We start from the raw sequence: 7,506 nt of genomic DNA on the forward strand, positions 1-7,506 counted from the left end.
TCTGATGTAAGACAAGTATAACTTGTCTCCATCTTGTTAACAGGAAGGGCCTGGATGGCACAGAGAACATCTATTTTTTTGCTGTGGTTTGAATCTGGAATACCCCACAGAGGTCCATGTGTTAGAGGTTTGGTCTCAGCTTGGAACAATCAGGAGGTGGTGTAACTTTAAGACCTAGTGGGCGGTCTTCAGGCCATTGAGGATGTGCCCTTGAAGGGTATCATGGGATCCTGGACCCTTCCTCTCTCTTTTGCTCCCTGGCCATGAGGTAAATGTTTTTGCTTTGCCAGGTGCACCAGCCATAATGTGCTCCCTCAACATGGCCCAAAGCAATGGGGATCGTGAGCCAATAAACCTTTTTTCTTTATAAGTTGCTTTATGTCAAGTATTTGTTATAGCAATGGAAACCTGACTAATACAAGGTCAGGTTTTGTTTTGTTTTGTTTTTTCCTCTGATAAACTTGATTTCCCTATGAAGGATCGCCTCTTATCCACACACAGTTCCTAATGTTTGGGTGAAACTGACACTACTCTTTGTGTCCAGAGTGAGTTTATGGTGAGCTTATATTGTTTCCTTTTTTTATTTCCCTTGCACTAAGACAATGCTATAAAAAGAGCCTCCCATATGTACATATATTAGTGTGCCTGCACCTATCTACAGGGTAAATAAATGATCACTGGTGGAATTGCTAGGTCAAAAGATAACCACCTTTATATTTTGGATAGCTTGTGTCAAATCACCCCTGGAGTTGTGAGCTCCTACCATCAACCCAGAAATAATTTATATATACACAGACAAGTGTCAATCTTCAGATTTTTGCTAATTTGAGAGATAAGAACTAATACTTGAGCATCCTGGCCATTGTTCTGTGAATTGGCTGTCTAGCCTCTGTTCTATTGACTACTTGGGCTTTTTTGTCTGAACTTCTGGAAATTAGCTATATAATAGACTATCTGTGAAATGACTTGCAAACATTTTTCTCAGATTATCATTTGCTTTCTCATTTTACTTTCCTATTTCCCTTGAAGAAGTTTTAAATTGTGTTTTTGATTTGTTTGTTTGTTTTAGTACCAGGGATTAAACCCAGGGGCTCTTAATCACTGAGCCACATCCCCAGCCCTCCTTATTTTTTATTTCGAGGCAGGGTTTCACTAAGTTGCTTAGGGCCTCGCTAAATTGCTGAAAGTGACTTTGAATTTGTGATCCTCCTGCCTCAGCCTCCCAAACCACTGGGAATAACAGATATGCTTATTGTACTTTTTATAGTTGAATTTGTCTCCTTTATTGCTTCTGGGTTTTGAGTCATGGTTAGAAAGGATGCTCTTATGCCAAAGCAATAAAAGAATTTGCCCATGATTTTTTTTTCCAAGCACTTTCAATGGCTTTTTTTAGAAGCCAGGTAAATCATTAATCAACGTGGAGTGCATTGTGGTGTACGGTATAAGGGACGGATCCAAGACATCATTTTGAGACAGCAAAAGCCAAACCCAAGGCGGGGGCAGACTTAGGGGTGATCTAGTTCCCAGAAAGAGGCAGGCCACTTAGCAGGGCCTGATGCCTAGAACAAAGGAAATGCCCAAGAGCTATTTTGTATTTTATTTAGAGGCAGGGTCTCACTGAGCTGCTTAGGGCCTCGATAAGTTGCTGAGGCTGGCTTTGAACTCACAATCCTCCTGCCTCAGCCTCCTGAGTCGCTGGTGTTATAGACGCTCACCTCTGTGCCTGGCAGTTCCCATCCTGCATCATTCCAACAGTATTTGGCTGAAAATCAAAAGCTTCAGGCCTTCACCTTCAGGGAGGAAGAAAAGGGGGGGGCGATTTGCATATCATTTACATTTGCCCCTCCCTCTGTCATCCCACTTGCCACGCCCCCTGCACCTAGTGTGACCCCACTGCTCTTCAAGTCCCAGCTCCCAGGTCACTTCCTCCAGGAAGCTCTCTTTGACCTCTCGGCCCTAGCAAGTCCGGCTGGCCTGTGTGACTCCATCCTGGAGGTCCCCCAGCCCACTGAGCCGTGTTTGGGGGAGCAGGTTATCAGCAGTGGCTCCCAGACTGAGCCCCGGGACAGGAAGGCGGTGTGCACACTCTGGGGAGCACTGGTTTTCAGCCCAGCTCCCGTCTCGTCCTTTGGATTTCCCCTTGAGATTTTTTTGTCTTTTCATAAAATATTGTTAGCAGGGATTGGAATCCAAAGTGCATGGTCCTCTAGGCAGAGGGAAGACTGGATCAAATCTAGGCCAAAGGACTCTCCCTCCCAGGACTTTGAATATCGGGACAAAGAAATGGAAATGGTTCCACGATGATTCCAGAAGTAGGGCCCACTCCGCAGCTGCCCCTTTCTGAGCCTCCTGTTGAGCCCATGAACAGCTCATCCACTTCTTTCTTTTTTTTTAATATTTATTTTATTTAGCTGTAGTTGGACACAATGCCTTTATTCCATTCATTTACTTTTATGTGGTGCTGAGGATCAAACCCAGGGCCCCGCACATGCTAGTCAAGCGCTCTACCGCTGAGCCACAATCCCAGCCTCCCTCATCCTTTTCTTTCCATGAAATCCACTCTCGCTTAAGTTGGCCACAGTGGATGTCAGGGTAGGTTGTGCTGCTGTAACAACCTCCAATTCCAGTAGCTCAACACAGTGGAAGTTTCTTGTTCGTGTCACAGCCACAGGTTTTTTGATTTTTTTTTTTTTTTGGTACCAGGGGGTTGAACCCAGGGGTGCTTAACCATTGAGCCACATCCCAAGATTTAAAAAAATTTTTTTTTTCTTTTTAGTTGTAGGTGGACACAATATCTTTATTTTATTTATTTTTAAGTGGTGCTGAGGACCGAACCCAGGGCCTCACACATGCAAGGCAAATGATCTACCACTGAGCCACAATCCCAGCCCCCTGAGCCCTTTTATTTTATTTTTTTAATTTTTTTTTTTATTTTATTTTGAGACAGGATCTCGCCGAGTCGCTTAGGGCCTCGCTAAATTGCTGAGGTTGGCTTCGAACCCTCAATCCTCCTGCCTCCAGACTCACTGGGATTACATGCTCCACCACACCCAGCTCAAAGTACATCTTATCTGATGCACTCACCATTATATTTTTAGCTTCCAGCTGCACACCTGCCACAGAGTATGCACTCCATAAATACTTATGGAATGAACAAACAAAGGAATGGCCGGAGGCTATGGTCTATTTGCGTCCTTCCCAAATCCATAGGTTGAAGCCCAATCACCGATGTGATGGTATTAAGAGACAGTGCCTCGCTGATAACGGCGGCGCACACCTGTAATACCAGCCCCTGGAGAGACCAGGCAGGAGGACTGCACGTTCAAGTCCAGCCTGGGAGAACTTAGTGAGTGCCTGTCTCAAAATTAAAGAAATAGAAAGGGCTGTGGATGTGGCTCAGGGAGAGAGCCTCACAGGTTCAATGCCTAGTAACACACACACACACACACACACAGAAGGAGAGAGGGAGGAAGAGAAGGACGGAGGGAGAAGGAAAGAAAGAAAAGGAGAGGGAGATAGATAGGGCCGGGAAGTGATCAGTCATGAAGGGTCTGGTCTCATGAATGGAACTGACGCCCTTATAGACGGGTCCCCAGAGAGCCACCTGTCCCTTCCACCCTGTGAGGACATAGCTAGAAGGCGTCATGTTTGAAGCAGAAAGTGGGCCCTCACCACCTTGATTTTGGACTTCTCAGCTCCCAAAACCATGAGCAATAAAAGTGCATTGATTCTAAACTACCTGGTTCATGGTCTTTTATTGCAGCAGCCCAAAGGGACTATCATACACGTGATGTTGCTCAGTCGTCATTGTCCCCGTGAAGCTCAGGGTGGTGAAGTTATGGCCATCCAGCCGGGCTGGCCACCTGTGCTGGGTTTCACAAAATCTGGCTACTTCAATAACTGAAAAACGGCGAAAGAAGCTCACATCACACATTGCTTGCAGGAATCAGGGACAGCTCTTGACCTTAAGGGTCAGTTGGAAAGACAGAGCAAGCCACCTGAAAATCCTCTGCTTATTGGGGAGAAAGACATTCGAGAAAGTTCCACCCAAATGAGGTAAGGGACTGGGTCTCAGGGGGGGTGTAGCCCAGTCTCATTGGGTGACGCCCCCTCCCAGAGCATCATTCCCCCAAAGAGACGGTGGTGAGCCCACTCTCCTTTATTTTATAGCGGAGACGTCAGAGGGGCATAAGGTTTCAAGGGTGGGGTCTTGCTTCTTGATGTCCCGTGGTCAGCAGATGGGTTGACATCTCGGCAAGTCACACCCATCTCAGGTGATGTGCGGGACCTTAGGAAGAGCCAGAGGGGGAGGCACACCTGCATCATGGGATCAATCCCTGACAGGGAGCCCGCAATGCCTGGCCTGTCCCCTCATTGGGCTACTACGCACCCATGAACAGCTCGTGACAGTAAACGGTGGAGCCAGAATTAAAATCCAGTGTTCCTGCTGGGCACAGTGGCGCACACCTGTAATCCCAGCGGTTTGGGAGGCTGAGGCAGGAGGATCGCAAGTTCAAAGCCAGCCTCAGCAGTTTAGTGAGGCCCTAAGCAACTTAGAGAGACCCTGTCTCAAAATTAAAAAATTAAAAGGGCTGACGATGTGGCTCAGGGCTTGAGTGCCCCTGGGTTCAATCCCTGGTACAAAAAAATAAAATAAAATAAAATCCAGTGGTCCTTTTACTATCCCATGCTGATGCTCAAAAGTTCCATCTGTAGACGGAGCCCTGTGTCAAGAACTATGTAGGAAAACTAAGTCAATAAGAGCCCGTCCCTGGCCTGGGGAGAGTTCACATCAAAAGAAAAAAGATCTGAAGAGCAGCCCAAATTTACCAAGATTGAAAGACCAGCTCAGCATAATAAGAGATGAGACGGGCGCGCATCAGAGCCAAATGCTCTGCTCAGACCAATGCGGACAGCAGAGAGATGCACTTTGGGCTGAACCCAGTGATCTGGGAGATCCTCCGAGACGAGGCAGAGCACCAACATCAGGATAAGCTTTGTGCACAGAAATGATCCCAGGGTCGCTTTGGGTTCAGGCTTTGGTTAATGGGTTCACTGCCATTCATCCAAGAGCAGGCAATTTGGGCTTTAGATCCCAGCCCAGCAGGCTGCATACCACAGTGTTTGACACGGGTTAAAAGTCTCAAGATGTTTTTATAAGTTTATATGAGAGAAAAGTAATTCAAACTGACTTTAGCAAAACGAGGATAGATTCTGATTCGCATATATGAAAAATCTGGTCATTGATGACCTTCAGGCATAGCTGGATCCAGGAGATCTCTGTTACGTCTTCACTACTTGGTCTCTCTCTTAGCTTTTGCTTGACTTCTGAGCAGCCTCTCTCCTAGTGGAGCACCTGGCTGTTCCTGACTGTCATCCCCTCAGGATTAAGGCTAAAAGGAATAGGCTTTTCTTCCTGAATTGTTCTACAAAGTGTCCCATTGTTTGGCTTGGCTTGGGTCAGGGCTTTTGAGGTGACTGCAATCTGATTTAAAGTCCTGGGGGGGACTTTAAAGTCCATGGTACACATATTCCACACTCCGACCCTCTGTACTCTGTCTCCCTCCATTTCCAGGCCTGAGTGCAAAAGGGACTTCCCCTCAGAGAAAGAACCCTCAGCCTCTGGAGTGGCCAAGAGCCTATCTAGCACATGAAAACTGCCTTGGTCCAGTCAGATTGCTATGACAAAATACCCTAGACCGGGTGTCTTGTCAACAACAAAAATTTATTGCTCCTCGTTCTGGAGTCTGGGAAATCTACGATCGAGGTCCTGAGAGATTTGGTATCCGGTGAGGGCTTGTTCCTTGTGGATGGCTCCTTGCTGATCTGTCCTCCCACCGCAGAAGGGACAAACAGGCTCCTCAAACCTCTTTTATCAGGCCACTAATCCCATGTAGGAAAGCCCTGCCCTTATGACCCAGTCACTTCCCAAAGGTCCAATTTCTTAATATCATCACCATGGAGGTAGGGTCTCCTCCTTCTTCTCCTCCTCCTCCTCCTTCTTCTTTTGTCCTGGGGATCAAACCCAGGGGCTCTATACCACTGAGCTGCCTCCTTGGTCCTTTTTATTTTTTTATTTTTTTTTTTGAGATAGGGTCTTGCTTAAGTGGCGGAAGATCTTGCTAAGTTTCTGAGGCTGGCCTCAAACATGAAATCCTCCTACCTCAGCCTCCCAAGCCGCTGGAATTACAGGCATGCACCGCCGTGCCAAGAGACGGGTGAAATTTCAACATATGAGTTTTGAAGGGACACAAGTGTTCAGACCATAGCAATGATATACCTGGGTCGGAACGGGTGTGTGGACTGTTCTGAGCAGCATGGAGGAATGGTTAGAAGCTGTCTTGCATCTATGTAGGACACAGAGGTCTGTAACTGTCTGGGCACAGTTTGGGGCAATACAGAGAAAACTTCTAGGGTTAATTTAAATAAAGTTAAAGTAGCCAGGCACAGCTCGGGAGGCTGAGGCAGGAGGATTACTAGTTGAAAGCCAGCCTCAGCAAAAGCAAGACACTAAGCAACCCAGTGAGACCCTGTCTCTAAATTAAATACAAAATAGGGCTGGGGATGGGGCTCAGTGGTTGAGTGCCCCTGAGTTCAATCCCTGGTACCCCAAATAGTAAAAATAAGAAATAAATAAAGTATCTACGTTAGTGATGCTTTCAGCAGCAAGTAACAAGACTTAAAAGAGGGAATTTAGTTTTCTTGCTTCAAAGTAAATAAATGATACTGTGCACACTCTGGTGCTCAGTGGGACAGTGGCCTGCCTGTGGTCCTCTTGGCCTTATCCTCACAGTGGCTGTTAGCTTTTCATTCCTGTGACAAAATACCTGAGAAAAGCAGCTTCAGAGGAGGAAAGGTTGCCTTGGGCTCACAGTTTCAGAGGTAACAGTCCACGGTCATGGGCCCCATGGCCTAGGGCCTGTGCTGACACAGAACGTCACGGTGGAGCTTGGGTAGAGAAGGTCTGTTGGCTAATGGCAGCAGGAAACAGAGAGAGAGAGAGAGAGAGAGAGAGAGAGAATGCTGGGGTCCCAATATCCCGCTCAAGGGCTTGCCCCCAATTACCCAATAACCTAACTTCTTTCACCAGCCAAACCTCATTAAGGTTCCACCTCTGGAACCCTAGGCTGGCCACCAAGCCTTTATAATACGGACCTATAGGGGACATTTAAGACCCAAATGATAATAGTGCCAAATGATTGTGTTCACATTCTAAGTGTGTTCACATTGTGTTCACATTCTAAGTAGATGCAGAGGGAAGGAGATGGCATAGTCATACTCGACCCCCAAGTCACACATTTTTTTTTTATAAAGACAAAACCCTCCTGCAAACCTTCCACTCCCATCTGATTTACCAGAACTAGAAACAATTGCCTCCCTGAGCAGCAAGAGGGACTGGGCAAAGAGAGGTTTAGCTTTTCTAGACTGCACTGTGACAGAGAGGAGGGGCTAAAGCTGGGCGGCGTGGTGCATGCCCGTAATCCCAGCCATGCGGGAGGCTGAGGC

Source organism: Marmota marmota, unplaced genomic scaffold (assembly GCF_001458135.2).
Source record: "Marmota marmota marmota unplaced genomic scaffold, marMar, whole genome shotgun sequence".
Lineage (NCBI taxonomy): Eukaryota > Metazoa > Chordata > Mammalia > Rodentia > Sciuridae > Marmota > Marmota marmota.